Source organism: Rattus norvegicus (assembly GCF_036323735.1).
Source record: "Rattus norvegicus strain BN/NHsdMcwi chromosome Y unlocalized genomic scaffold, GRCr8 chrY_unlocalized_4, whole genome shotgun sequence".
Taxonomy (NCBI): Eukaryota; Metazoa; Chordata; class Mammalia; order Rodentia; family Muridae; genus Rattus; species Rattus norvegicus.
In genome coordinates, this window is record NW_026947400.1 from 966,597 (window position 1) to 982,749 (window position 16,153).

The 16,153-nt window shown below is 38.5% G+C and overlaps 2 long non-coding RNA genes across 4 annotated transcripts in view; one reads left to right on the top strand and one right to left on the bottom strand.

Annotated features, from left to right (window-relative positions):
• The window catches only part of LOC134484741 (uncharacterized), a 74,424-nt gene that overhangs the window by 33,378 nt on the left and 24,893 nt on the right, over positions 1 to 16,153 (top strand). The gene's annotated exons all lie outside the window — the stretch shown is intronic.
• Positions 2,260 to 6,436, bottom strand: LOC134484740 (uncharacterized). The gene is made up of 2 exons (XR_010062475.1): positions 4,671 to 6,436; positions 2,260 to 2,523 (listed from the first exon to the last, which is right to left on the bottom strand). It is a non-coding gene; the product is annotated as an uncharacterized LOC134484740 (long non-coding RNA).

Here is a 16,153-nt window from a genome sequence, read left to right on the forward strand (position 1 = left end):
TGTTGTCCTGACAGAAGTTGCCTCTCCAGTAGTCCTTCAGTACCTCTAGGGTTTACTATTTGGCCTCTAATTCAGCATAAACAGCCTTTGGGAAGGAGAAAAAAGAGGATGAAGTGATCAAAGATGGGAAGAAGGAAGCTGGCCTTCTGCTTTGTTATAAAAAAAAAGAAATATGTGGTCCATGGGAAATCTCAGTCATTTCTGGATAGTGGTTGAGAAGGTTTGCTGAAAAGATAGTATTGATTGGAGCCTTCCAAATATGGTAATCAGGAGATGGGAGCCTCTCAGATGCATCTGGACTTCCCTGCTAGTTATGGTTCCTGGAAGTCGGAGAATTTATATCATTCATGTCTTTTTTCCAAAGCCAAGTGTTGGGAAGGGCACAGTTTTCTTTAAAGCTGATGGTTTTGGTCCTAAGGAAGAAGGGAAAGACAAGTATTGTGTCCTCAGCTCAGAGTAAATTACTCCGTGCTTTGGATTCCTAGAGTGCAGATTGTGTCCGACACTGATATCTGGGAGAGAAAATTGCTTCTATTTGAGATTTCACCATCTTCGTCTTTGAACTAGTATTACTCTGACTACCATTCCCTGACAGTGACCCTTTAGATTTCTGAGTCAAAGGGTGTAATTAATTGGCAGTTTTCTTTTCTTTTATTTCTTTCATTTTTTTCTTTTTTAGCAAAATATATAGCTTTTTAAAATTTGATATTTCTATATTTACATTACAAATGTTATTCCTTTTCCAATTTCCTGTCTCTAAGATCCCTAACCAGTCCACCTCCCATTCTACTATAATCCCCTTACTACCCCTTTGCATTCCCATGAACTGTGAATCAAATATAGGGAGGACCAAGAGCTTCTACTTCTGTTGGTTCCCAAGAAGGCCATCTGGTACTAAATATGCAGTAGGAGCCATAGGTATGTCCATGTACATTCGTTGAATATTGGTATAGTACTAGAAAGCTCTGGTTCATTGACATTGTTTTTCTTATGGGTTTGCAAACCCCTTTACCTCTTGTAATCCTTTCTCAAAAGTTATCAACAAGAGTTCCATTTACAAGTAACTGGTTTGCCACAAGCATTCACTTATGTAATTGACATATTCTAGCTGTGTTTCTCAGGAAATGTCTATATCCTCTTCCTGGCAGAATGCACTTCTTAACTTCAACAATCTTATCTTATTTTGGTGGCAGATCTATCTATCTATCTATCTATCTATCTATCTATCTATCTATCTATCTATCTATCTATCATATATATATTGGCTCCTATGTGAGGTTAGATGGAATTTACCATTGATTCTGCGCATCTAGAACAAGAATGTAGAATCTACAGATGCAAAGTTCCCTCCTGTCCTTATGAACTTATTGAAATTGAGGTTTCAGTTGAACTCAAAACATTTCTTTCCCTGCCCATCCACCTAAGTCTTATGTTTGGCCTGAAAAAAGAATCATTGTAAAATATCCAAAAACCTCAAGTGTGGCCATGGGAAAACAAGAAGGAAGATATTGCAGAAATGATATCAAATGGGAATAGAGAAACAAATTGTATAGTACATGTTGTCTTTGATTTACTGATGTATGATAATTTTTGGATAAAATAAGAATTTGGAGTTTATCATTTGAAGTAGGTACAAAATATTTACACTGTTCTCTGCACGCTATACTTCGGCCCTCTTTTTTGCCAAAATCATTACAAAAATGCAATTGTAAAAGAGAATTTTTGAGTACACTTTCAGGAATGAATACAAAGTGCCCTATCTAGGAATGAAGAATTAGAAAATGAAATACAATATTCACTCAATTAAAGGTCTGTATGGAAAATAATGGCCTTTGGGAAACAGAGAAAAACTAGGAAATTGAACTGTATGTCACAGGAATGGACCAGGGAGCAAAATTATTATCAAGAAGAATCTCCTCCACTCCATCTTCCTAGATCTTTTCTACCCATGCCAAGTCCCGATTAATTTTGTCCAATAAGACCATGTAAACACTAATGCAGCAAAGAGAAGTCTCTAGCGTTAGAGAGATGGAGTACAAAAGGTTTCCACTGTGTCATAGGAGACTCTCCTAGAAAGGGCACCGTCAAATCTGGTCAATGTAAGGAAATCTGTTTAGCAGGTAGTCCATGGCAGTTCTCAGTGACATCATCCTTAGTACCCCCGTAATATATCTCTTGTATCCTTGAGAGCCCTATCTTCTTCTGTGTTGTCACAAGTGTTGTCCTGACAGCAACTGCCTCTCAGATATTCATTCCATATATCTATGGTTTACTAATTGGCCTATAATTCAGTGTAAAGAGCCATTTGGGAGGGAGGACAAATAGGATGAAGATATCAGAGATGGGGAGAAGAAAGTTGACCTTCTGTCTTGGTACAAAAAAGGTCCTTGGGAAAGCTCTCTGAGTCCTTAGTAGGTGTTGAGTTGTTTCATGAAGAGATTGTCTTGATCTGAGCCGTCTACAAATGGGAATTAGGAGCTGGGGTCCTCTCAGAAGCATCTGGACTTCCTGCTCTTACAGTTCCTGGAAATCAGAGAGTTTATATCATTAATTTCTTTATCCCAAAACCCAAGTTTGGGAAGGTCACAGTTGTTTTCCTGACAGCTCATGGCTTTTATTCTTTTTGCCCAGAAGAAAAATGTCCTAAGGAAGAAGTGAAAGACAAGTACTATGTCCTCATCTCAGGGTAAACTCCTCCACGCTTTGGATTGCTATAGTTCAGTTTGTGTCTGACACTGATGTCTGGGAGAGAGAAGTGCTTCTAGTCGACTCTTAATCATATCAGTCTTTTCACCATTATTATTCTGATTACCATTCCCTGACAGTTACTCATTATATTTCTGAAACAATAGGTGAGAATGGCTAGCAGTTTCTTTTTTCATTTCTTCCATTTTTTTAGTAAATTTTTGCTTATTTTATTGGCTATTTCTATATTTACATTTCAAATGCTATTTTCTTTCCAAATTTCCTCTCCATAAGGTCGTAACTGGACCGACTCCCCTTCTTTTACAACCCTCCTTACTGCACCTTGACATTTCCTTGAACTGGGAACCAAACCTGAGAAGGACCAAGGGCTTCTACATCCATTGGTGCCCAAGGAATCCATCCTCTGCCACATATGCTGTTGGAGCCATAGGACTTTCCATGGGCAGATTTTGAATATTGGTTTAGTGTCAGAAAGCTCTGGTTTGTTGGAATAGTTGTTTTTATGGGGTTGAAAGTCCCTTCAGCTCTTGTAATCCTTTCTAAATATCTACCAAGAAGAGACATGCTTTCTGTTCACCAGTTTACCACTAACATTCACTTCTGTATTTAACATGCTCTAACTATGACTCTCTGGAAAGATCTTTCTCCAGTTCTTGGCAGCATGCACCTCTTACCTTCATCAATCTTATGTAATTTTGGTGTCTCCTACACCTATGAGGTTTGGTGGAATTTTAACATGGATTATGCACAACTGGGTCAAGAATGTAGAATCCACAAATGACAATGCCAAATAGATGCCATTCTCTACTTATGAAACTATTGAAGTTAAGTTTTCCCTGGACCTCAAGACATTCCTCTCACTGTCCATCCTCCTGAACCTTATGTTTGGCCTGAACAAAGAATCAGGTTAAAAAACCCTCAACCCTCATGTCAGAACCTTGGAAATAAGGAAGGGAGATATTAGAGATCTGATTATCTTTTGGGACTATAGAACCACATTCTAGAGTTGATATTGTCCTTTGCTTTACTGATGTCTGTGATTATTGGATAAAATAAGGATTTGGGAGTTTATCATTTGAAGTAGGTACACAATATTTACACTGTTATATTCACTTTATCATTGGGCCAAAATCATTGCAAAAAATGGAATTTTAAAACAGAATTTTTGAGTAAACATTCAGGAATATTTATAAAGTTCCCTATCAAGGAATGTACAATAAGAAATTGAAACACAATATTCATTCAATTAAAGGTCTGTAGGGAGAATACTGGCCTTTGGGAAACAGAGAAAACCTACAAAATTTTTATGTATTTCACAGGAATGAACCTGGGAAAAAATTATTATCTAGAAGAATCTCCTGCACTCCATTTTCTTAAATCGTTTATACACATGCCAAACCCATGGCTAACTTTCCCCATTCAAAGCATGTAACCACTAATGAAGAAAAGAGATTTCAACAGTTTTAGAATGATGGACTATGTAAAGGTTTCCACTGTGTCACAGGAGACGTACCTGGAAAGGGCACTCAAAATCTGGTTAATGTAGGGAAATGTGTTTAGCAGGTAGGACATGGCAGTTCACAGTGACATCATGATTTGGCCCTACTGCAAGTATCTCTTGTAACCTGGACTCCCTAGCTGCTTCTGTGACATCACAAGTGTTGTTGTGGCTGCAACTGCCTCTCTGATATTCTTGCAGTACCTCTAGGGTTTAATAATTGACCTCTAATTCACGGTAAACAGCCATATGGGAGGGAGAACAAAGAGGATAAAGATTTCAGTGATGTGGATAAGGAAGCTGGCCTTCTATCTTTGTATAAAAAAAGGAAGATGTACATCATCCTTGGAATAGCTCAGAGTCCTTAGTAGGGATTGAGTGGGATCTCTGAAGAGTTAGGCTTGATGTGAATCTTCCACATATGGGAATCAGGAGCAGGGAGCCTTTCAGAAGCATCTGGACTTACCTGTTCATATCATTCCTGGAAGTCAAAGAGTTTATATCATTATTTTTTTTTATTCCAAAGCCAAGTGATGGGCAGGGCACAGTTGTTTTGCTGAGATCTCATAGCCTTATTCTTTTTGTCAAGAAGAAAATGGTCCTAAGGAAGAATGGAAAGACAAGTATTGAGTCCTCGCCTCAGAGTAAATTCCACCATGCTCTGGATGCCTATAGTGCAGTTTTTGTCTGATACTGATATCTGGGAGAGAGAAGTGTTTCTAGTTGAGTCTTCATCATCTCAGTCTTTCCATTAGTATTACTCTGACTATCATTCCATGAAAATGACTTTTACATTTCTGAGTCAATAGCTGTGAATACTTCGCAGTGTTCTTTTCTTAAATTTCTTTATTTCTTTTTATTTTTTTAGCAAATTTTATTCCTGTTTTAATTGGGTATTTCTATATTTACATTTGAAATGTTATTTCCTTTCCCTATTACCTGCACATATGATCCCTAACCGGCCCCACTCCTCTTTTTCTATAACTCCCCTACTGTCCGTTTTCAATTCACTGATTTGCCTCTAGAATTCACTTCTTTATTTGATATGCTCTAGCTGTGTCTCACAGGAAAGATCTCTATACAGTCCCTGGCACAATGCACTTCTTAGCTCCATCAATCTTATCTAGTTTTGGTGACTGATGTGTATATATTTTTGCCACATGTACGGCCTGCTCTGAATGGGATTTCCTCAGTCTCTGCTCGAAATTCATAGATATTATTGTGTCCACCTTTTGAAAAGGATTAAAGCATGCACATTTTGTGTATCATTTTATTGAGCTTCCAGTTGTCTGTGAACTGCATCTTTGGTAATTTTAGCTTTTGTGCCAATATCCACTTTTGGTGATTTCATAAAATGTGTGATTTCATACCATTTTGTGATTGGGTAACCTCAATCATTATGATATTTTCTAGATCATCCCATTTGTCTTTGGCTTTCTTGAGATAATTGGTTTTAAGAGTTGAGTAGTACACAATTGTTTAGATGTACTACATTTTCTGTATTCATTCCTCTGATGAATGCCATTACGGATTCTTCTAGCTCTTGGGTATTATACATAAGGCAGCTCCCAGAAATGAACCCACACACCTATGGGCACTTTACTTTTGACAAAGGAGCCAAAACCATTCAATGGAAAAAAGAGCATTTTCAGAAAATGGTGCTGGTTCAACTGGAGGTCAGCATGTAGAAGAGTGCAAATCGTTCCATGCTTATCACCATGTGCAACGCTTAAGTCCAAGTGGATTAAGGACCTCCAAATCAAACCAGATACAGTCAAACTAATAGAAGAAAAACTAGGCCAGCATCTCAAACACATGGGCACTGGAAAAAAATTCCTGAACAAAACACCAATGGTTTATGCTCTAAGATCAAGAATTGACAAATGGGGTCTCATAAAACTGCAAAGCTTCTGGAAGGGAAAGGACACTGTGGTTAGGATAAAACGGCAACCAAGAGATTGGGAAAAGATATTTACCAATCCAACAACAGATAGAGGGCTTATATTAAAAAGATGCAAAAAACCCAAGAAGTTAGACAAATAACCCTATTAAAAAATGGGGTTCAGAACTAAACAAAGAATTCACAGCTGAGGAATGCCGAATGGCTGAGAAACACCTAAAGAAATGTTCAACATCTTAAGTCATAAGGGAAATGCAAATCAAAACAACCCTGAGATTTCACCTCACACCAGTGAGAATAGCTAAGATCAAAAACTCAGGTAAAAAGAGATGCTGGCGAGGATGTGGAGAAAGAGGAACACTCCTCCACTATTGGTGGGAGTGCAAACTGGTACAACCATTCTGGAAATCAGTCTGGAGATTCCTAGGAAAATTTCACATTGAACTACCTGAGGATCCAGCTGTACCACTCTTCGGCATATACCCAAAAGATGCCCCAACATATAAAAAAGACACATGCTCCACTATGTTCATCACCCCCTTATTTATAATAGCCAGAAGCTGGATAGAACCCAGATGCCCTTCAACAGAGGAATGGATACAGAAAATGTGGTACATTTACTCAATGGAGTATTACTCAGATGTCAAAAACAATGCCTTTATGAAATTCATAGACAAATGGTTGGAGCTTGAAAACATCATCCTGAGTGAGGTAACCCAATCACATAAAAACACACATGGCATGCACATGATAAGTGGCTATTAGCACAACTGCTTGAATTACCCTAGATGCATAGAACACATGGAACGCAAGATGGATGATCAAAATGCGAATGCTACACTCCTTCTTTAAAAGGTGAATAAGAATACCCTTGGCAGGGAATAGAGAGGAAAAGATTAAAACAGACACAGGAGGAACACCCATTCAGAGCCTGCCCTACATGTGGCCCTTACATATACAGCTACCCAATTATACAAGATGGATGAAGCAAAGAAGTGCAGGCCGACAGGAGGCGGATGTAGATCGCTCCTGAGAGACACAGCCAGAATACAGCAAATACAGAGGAGAATGTCAGCAGCAAACCACTGAACTGAGAATAGGACTCCCGTTGAAGGAATCAGAGAAAGAACTGGAAGAGCTTGAAGGTGCTCGAGACCCCAAAAGTACAACAATGTCAAGCAACCAGAGCTTCCAGGGACTAAGCCACTACCTAAAGACTATATATGGACTGACCCTGGACTCTGACCCCATAGGTAGCAATGAATATCCTAGTAAGATCACCAGTGTAAGGGGAAGTCCTGGGTCCTGCTAAGACTGAACCCCCAGTGAATATGATTGTTGTGGGGAGGGCGGCAATGGGGTGAGGATGGAGAGTGGAACACCCATATAGAAGGGGAGGGGAGGAGTTAGGTGAATGTTGGCCCGGAAACCAGGAAAGGGAATAACACTGGAAATGTAAATAAGAAATACTCAAGTTAATAAAAAAAAAGAAAAGAAAAGAAATGGCATGCTAAAAAAAAGAAGTTAAAAACATATATGATATTTTTTAAAAGGCATTTTTTTTCCATCCACTCTATGTTGGGAAGCCGAATAAGCAGGTTTTTCTTTGTTTTTATTTTGATAACTGTCACTGAATCTCCTTTGTCAAATAAATAAGTTTATTTTTCTTCTGCTTGCATCCTGTCTGACCTTCCGATTGCTTTTAGCAACAGACCTCAGAACAGATGAAGCTAACGGGGGTAGAGACATTACAGTTGTTGTCCTGCTTTGTACCCGAGGCTGTCAGAAAGTGTTCAGTAGTTTAAGGTGCTAAGTCCTGGAATGGCTTGTTGTATAACATATAGCTTTAAGTCTTGTTAGGATAAAAGTCTTCAAGAGCTTGGTAGGACTTACTTCTAAAGTATATACTAATAAGTATTAATAAAAATAGTAAAAATAGTAATAAACAATAATAAGAATAGGTGACTGGGATTATTAATGAAAGGAATAATGGCAATTTTATTGACCAAACTTTTAAGATAGAAAAGGTTTCTTAAACATTCTGCAGAGGAAGACAAAATTCTCAAAGGAGCATGCTGAATGTGGTAGTTTAATGTCTTTTCCTAGCAAGAATTCATAGGCAAATAAAAGCTAAGGAAAGAACTGTTGAGTGTGATTTTATGCAGAAAAGGAGTAAACCTGCATGTTTTTCACATGGAAGGATGGGCTGTGTCATATGCCATCATTGCTTATACATGGGAAGTATAGCCTCAGCTTTCAAATGTAGTTGTGTGACTTGATATGGATGGTAAATGCTGAAGGATGTGATAGGTTGTTGAGTCCAGGACAATGATGTAAGGGATAACACAGGGGTCATGCATTTTTTTTCCTTCTTGTCTCACTCTTCTGTTGTTACAATTGCCATGAATGATCTCATCATTCAGGGGACTGGAGTGAACAAAATGATTTTGAGGAGCATGGGAGCAGATTCTTCAAAGATCATGTAGAATATGAAAGCTGAATGCTGATATCTAATGCTATCAGATTTGTGAATTTGCTTCTTTGTTGTCATTGTAGACAACATAAACAATGTGGATGTACCAAAAGTGAAATAATAATAGAACATGTATATGTTAATATTATGAATATTTCATATCATTTATTTTCTCCCCCTCCATCACTTTTTACAATAAACTAAATGTACTCAAAAAAAAAAAAAAAAAAAGAAGAAGAAAGCCATCAGCGGTAAGCGGAAGTGTAAATCTGAATAATAATAAAGTCCGTTAAAACAAACATGAAAAGGGCTAGAAGAGAGCAAGCAACCCATGGAGAAAGACCAATATACCTCTTGAAAATAAAGTGAACATTGGAAAATAAGTGCTGTAATTGGAAGTAAAAGGTACAGCAAGTCCTACAGTTAGGACAGTGATGGCACCCAGGCTACTGTACTCCAAGAATCTATAGTAAAACCTAAAATTGTGACAAAGCAATTGATTTCATAATGGTCACTGGATCTACATATTCAGTCTTCAATAATGTACTGTGACAATTCCCTGATCAAAAGGTACCATTCACGGTAGCAAAAGGAAAACTCCCTTAATGTCTCTGAAGCAGCAAACATGCCATTGACATAGGCAAGGGGATAATAACTCACCTGTTATTAATCATGTCTCATTGCCCCCCTTCTTCCTGTTTCCTTCTGGCAAGAGGCCTCTTGCATAAATAGAAAGCAACCATCATCTTTTTGAAAAATTAGACACAGTTCGACTTACATATACTAACAAAGTTAACCTTTTTTCTGTTTACCAAAAGAATATCTTCTTTGTGAAAGTCCTGAACCGTATTAAAAAGATAGTTGGACTAAAACTCACACTTGTAGTTTCAGATTAGTAGTGAAGAATCCTAGGTATATTGGGATAATCTATCTTCCCAGACCTGTCCCTAAAACATAATCCCATAATTATTCAACTAACCAGATCATTTGTGCATATGTAGATTAAATAATGCACACTCTGGAAGCAAAGGGAGAGATACAGTCTATATTACCAACTGAAAGAGATGGGCATCCTGATATCCTCACAGTCTCACTGGAGTTGTTGTCATTACTTGAGAAGAAACTGGGCTATTTATCATATGAACTATCCAAGATATGAGGGACTGGCAATAGAGGGTAGAGACTACCAACCCCATAGTTCCGATCTCATATACACTCAGAAGTCTGAATCTCCAGTAAAGTATGTAGATTTTCTTGTTCTTGGAAGATGTATTCTTCAGGTGCTTTTTGCAAAGGAGATAAAATTAACATTTGAATGACCATTTCAGAATGAGTTAAAGTGGGCAAATACCTTAGACCCTATTCTTTCATGGATTTCAAAATTCTTCAGTCCTGTCTGTTGATGGCCTCAGAAGTTTCACATGTTGACACCCTTACAACAGAGAGATAACCTCCTCCTCTCTCCTGAAGCTCAAAATAATTGAACAAGGGACACTGAGGCACTGGTCCAAGAGTTATAATCACTTAGCTAGCAAGGGTGAGCTAGGAATGTTCACATTTCTATATTAGGAGGACAACAATATTGGCAAAAATCTGGGGGAGGCAAAAGGAACCTGTATCATAGAATGGTTGATGTAATCCCACTGTTCTCAACTCCGGAGGTACTAGACAGGTTTGAGAGATTATTTGTGTGTGTGGGTATTGCTCTGCCTGGATACCAGGGTTTTGGAGAAACAGCAAATCCTAGATACCCCAGAACACATGGGGATACTAGAACCTAATCTGCATGGAGACAGATGGTATGGAGTTTGATACTTGATAGTTCATTGTGGTTTAACTCCTAGAATTTCAAGGTTCCTCAGAATGTTTCCATCTTTTTTTTTTCACGAAACACATGAAAAGACACTGCATGAAGGATTTACATGAACATTTTAGGGCCGTGAAAACACCTTGTGTGCATCTCTCTAAACAACTGGACCTTGTAGCCTCAGGAATGATCACTTGTCTAAAGGCTATATTAGCTGCCCCTCTTCTGTGAAAGAAGCAAGGTAGTTAATTCTGTGTCAGCATTTTATACTCCTATCAGACAAGAGAGTTGAAGCCTTTCTACAAGGAACACCACAATCTGGCTTCTATTATTTTTCTCATCTATATTAACTTGATTATTTCTTATTTACATTTCGATTGCTATTCCCCTTCCTGGTATCCGGGCTAACATCCCCCAACCCCTCCCCCTCCCTTTCTATATTTGTGTTCCCCTTGCCAACCTACCCCCAATTACCACCCTCCCCCCAAAATTAACATTCACTGGGGGTTCAGTCTTGGCAGGATCAAGGGCTTTCCCTTCCACTGGTGCTCTTACTAGGCTATTCATTGTACCTATGAGTTTGAAGCCAGGGTCAGTCCAAGTATAGTCTTTAGGTATTGGCTTAGTCCCTGGGAGCTCTAGTTGTTTGGCATTGTTGTTCATATGGGGTTTTGAGCCCATTCCAGCTCTTTCAGTGCTTTCTCTGATTCCTTCAACTGGGGCCCCGTTTTCAGTTCAGTGGTTTGCTGCTGGCAGTCACCTATGCATTTCCTGTATTCTGGCTGTGTCTCTCAGGAGAGATCTATATCCAGTTCCTGTCAGTCTGCACTTCTTTGCTGCTTCATCCATCTTATCTAGTTTGGTGGCTGTATATATATGGGCCACATGTGGGGCAGGCACTGAATGGGTGTTCCTTCTGCCCCTGTTTTAAAATTTGCCTCCCTATTTTCTCCCAAGTGTATTCATGAGACCCTGGCTTCTATATGTCCCTGTTGCACACTTACAGATACTATTCCTGCACCATCCTGGAGTGTAGTTAAGAAGACCCACTTGACATAAATCCTGTTACCCTGTTGTGTGGTGTAGACCCACAGATGCTCATCACTGACTGTCCAAGGTAACAACAATGGTCCAATTTATCTAGACAGACCTAATGGATTACTGCAAAACCCCATCCCAAGAAAGACACTAATGCAATAGTCAGCACAGTTGGTAGTATTTTCATTAAACATTGAGCAAGGTATCGAGTAGCTTCAATAGTTACTGTTATTGAAATTATTTCACGGAAGCCTTAGGGCCAGGTACCTAGGCCCAGAGAAGAGAACTGATTTATCACTCTGACTCAGGATGTCAAATAAGGAAAGGGGAAACCTGTCATCTTGTACATCCACAGACATTATGCTTTGGATACTCCACATGTCTTTTATAATACAGAGACAAAATTGTCCTTTTTGCTGAGTAAAGGACATTAAGAATTTAGAGAAGGTCTTGGCTCTCCAAGAGAATATTTGGATTCCCCTATGATCTGCTAGGCTTACTACTATGGACATCAAAGAGATGTCTGCCTTGTGACTAAAGGTAACAAGATCACTGACCTGGATTCCCAACAAGTGTCCCTAAAACCCATGATCATACTGACCTGCTACCTGAGACTTCACAGTATAAATAAGATGTGAGCATGCAAAAGAATCAAATGGCTACCTTGAATCACAGGTTGGTAGTGAACAGGAGAAGGAAAGATCATTCTTTCAGAAACAATTGGCAGTTTTCTGGTAATTCAGCTTGACCAGGCTACCTGTCTTGGGTCCACAGAACTCTATGAATTGCCAGTAACAATGTATATTATAACTACCTACATTGAACGGCATGGCAGGATATGTCAAAGACAGACGTCAGGTTTATATTGTACATTAAATAATCTAGAACATTACAAAATTAATGTATATCATACATTAATATATATTCCCCTATCATATAAAAATGTAATTTAAATTAATGAATTAAGACATAAAACCCAACTTTAACTTCATTGCATATTAACATGAATATTCTCAAATACATTAAAATAATGATTTATGGACATATTTGTGTTATCAGACATACACCATAAAAGTCATAAACCTTTCTCTTCAATAATACTATTACCTACCCCAATTGGTTTCTATTTCTACCATTCTCTGCAAAATCAACAACCTGCCCACTAGTCCCCCTCTTCTCGCTCAGGGCCCATACAACATGGGGGTGAATAACGTGAAACTTTACCAGGCATCTGGTTCTTAATTCAGGGCCATTTACTGCTTTACCATCCATACATTCCCCTGAATAAGACATCTCTATGGTCTAATTAATGAATGATCATCACAACTGCGATGTCATACATTTAGTATTTTTTTTTCGGCTGCCTTCAGTCAACATACCTGCTCAAGATGTTTTGCAGGTAAGCCATGGCAGGTTTCAGTGACATCATCATTAGGACCTCCTGGAAAAATCTCTTGTATCCTGGAGGGCTCTAGCTTCTTCTGTGATGTTACAGGTGTTGTCGTGAAAGCAACTGCCTCTCAGATATTCATTCATTACCTCTAGGGTTTACTAAATGGCCTTTGATTCAGAGCAAACAGCCATTTGGGAGGGAGAAGAAAGAGGATGAAGATATCAGAGATGGGGAGAAGAAGCTGGCCTTCTACCTTGGTATAAAAAAAATGAAGAAATATCTTGTCCATGGTAAAGCTCAGTGAATCTTGTGTAGGGTTTAGTTGGTTTGATGAAAAGATAACATTGATCAGAGCCTTCCTCATATGGGAATCAGGAGCTGGGAGCCTCTCAGCAGCTGGACTTCCCTGCTTGTTATGGTTCCTGGATGTCAGAGAGTTTATAACATTAACTTGTTTATCCCAAATCTGAGTGTTGGGAAGGGTACAATAGTTTTCTTGAGAACTCATGGCTTTTGTTCTTTTTGCCCAGAAGAAAATGTCCTAAGGAATAATGGAAATATAAGCATTGTGTCCTAAGCTCGGTATAAAGTGCACCATGCTTTGGATTCCTATAGTACAGTTTGTGTCTGACACTGATATCTGGGAGAGAGAAGTGCTTCTAGTTGAGACTTCACCATCTCAGTCTTTCACTAGTATTACTCTACTACCCTTCCCTGATAGTGATCCTCTAGATTTCCGAGTTAATGGATGTGATTATCTGGCAGTTCTCTTTTCTTCAATTTCTTCCATTTTTTTTTATTTTTTAGCAAATTTTATTGCTTTTTTAACTGGATGTTTCTATATTTACATTTAAAATGTTTTTTCCCTTTCCCAGTTTCCTGCCCATAAGATCCCGACCTGTTCCCTTCCCCTAATCCCCCTTAAGTCCTTCCTTTAATCCCCCTTAACTCCACTTGGCATGCCCTTGAACTAGGAGAGAATCCTAGGGAGGACCAAGGGCTTCTCCTTCCATTGGTGCACAACAAGGCCATCCTCAGCCACATATGCAGTTGTAACCATAGATCTGTCAATGCACATTCTTTGAATATTGGTCTAGTACCAGAAAGATCTAGTTTTTTGGCATTGTTGTTTTCATGGTGTTGAAAGCACCTTCAGCTCTTGTAATCCTTTTTCAAAATCTTCCAACAAGAGGTCTGTTTTCAGTACACTGTTTGCCACTAGCATTCTTGTATATAGTTGACCGGCTCTAGATATGTCTTTCAGGAAATATCTACATCTGGTTCCTGGCAGAATGCACTTCTTAGCTTCATTAATCTTCTCTATTTTTGGTGGCATATATATATATATATATATATATATATATATATATATATATATATATACATATACATATACACAAACACACTTTTGGTTTCTCCTACAACTATGAGGGTAGGTGGAATGTTAACATGGATTCTGCATAACTTTGTCAAGAATGTAGAATCCACAAATGACAATGCCAAATAGACTACCTCCTGTTCTTATGAACCTATTGAACTTGAGGTTTCACTGGACCTCAAGCCATTCCTCTCCCTGTACATCCTCCTGTATCTTATGTTTGGCCTGAAGTAAGATCATGGTAGAACATCCAAAACCCTCAAGTCTGGCCATGGGAACACAGGAAGATACATTTTTGAGAACTGATATCTAATGGGACTTCAGAACCACATTCTGTAGTCCATGTTGTCCTTTGCTTTACTGATGTCTGAAAAATTTTGGATAAAATGAGGATTTGGGAGTTTATCATTTGAAGTAGATACACAATTTTAAACTTATATTCACTCTAAAGCTGGGCCTTCTTTGAAGCCAAAATCATTGCAAAAAATTGAACTGGAAAACAGAATTTTTGAATACACATTCAGGAATATATGTAAAGTCCACTATCAAGGAATGTACAGTAAGAAAATGTAATACAATATTCTTTCAATTAAAGGTCTGTTGGGAGAATACTGCCCTTTGAGAAACAGAAAACCCCTAGGAAATTGAATTGTCTTTCACAGGAATGGTCCAGTGAATAAAATTATTATCCAGAAGATTCTCCTCCACTCCAAGTTCCTAGTTCTTTTCTACCCATGCCAAGCCCCTAACTAATTTTCACCATTCAGAGCATGTAACCACTAATGATGCAAAGAGAGGTCTCTTTCTTTATGGAGATGGAGTATGTAAAGATTTCCACTGTTTCAAACGACACACTCCTGGAAAAGACACCCTCTAATCTTGGCAATGTAAGGAAAGCTGCTCAGCAGTAGGCCATGGCAATTCTCAGTTACATCATAATTAGGCCCTCCCTGAAAAATCACTTGTGTCCTGGAGAGCCCTACCTTCTCCTGTGATGTCACAAGTTTTGTTGTGTCTGCAAATACCTCTCAGATATTCTTTCAATACCTATAGGGTTAACTAATTGGCCTCTAGTTCAGAGCAAACAGCAATTTGGGAATGAGAACAAAGAGGGTGAAGAGCTCAGCGATGGGGAGAACAAAGATGGCCTTCTGTCTTGGTAGAAAAAAAATGAAGAAATATGTCGACCCTGGAAAATTTCACTGAGTCTTTGGTAGGAGTTGAGTAGGTAAGTTGAAGAGATAGAATTGATCTGAGCCTTCCACATATGGGATCAGGTGTTCAGACTCGGTCAGAAGAATCTGGACTTCCCTGCTTCTAGTGATTCCTGTAAGTCAGGGAGTTTATATCATTAATATCTTTATAACAAAAGCCATTTGTTGGGAAGGGGGCTGTCCTTTTCCTTAGAGCTCATGGCTTTTATTTTTTTGCCCAAAAGAAAAAAGTCCTAAGGAAGAAGTGAAAGACAAATATTATGTCCTTACTCAGAATAAACTCCTCGATTATTTGGATAACCTTAGTTCAGTTTGTGTCTGATACTGGTATTTGGGAGTGAGACATGTTTCTAGTTCATCATATCAGTTTTTCAATAATATTTCTCTGACTCCTGATCGTGACCCCTTAGATTTCTCAGTCAATATGTGTTTAAATGGCAGTTTTCTTATCTTTAACTTATTTACTTTTTTTATTTTTTAGCATTTTTTTGCTTTATTAATTTGATTTGTCCATATTTACATTTCAAATATTTTTGCCTTTCCCTGTTTCCTGCCCATAAGATCCCTAACCGGTCCCCCTACCTTTTTTGTATAATCACTCTTACTGCATTTTGACATTCCCTTGAATTGGTAATAAAACCTCATTTAGACCAAGGGCATCTCCTTCCATTGGGGCCGAACAAAACCAGTCTCTGCTACATATGCAGTTCGAGCCATAGGGCTATCCATGTACAATCTTTCAATAT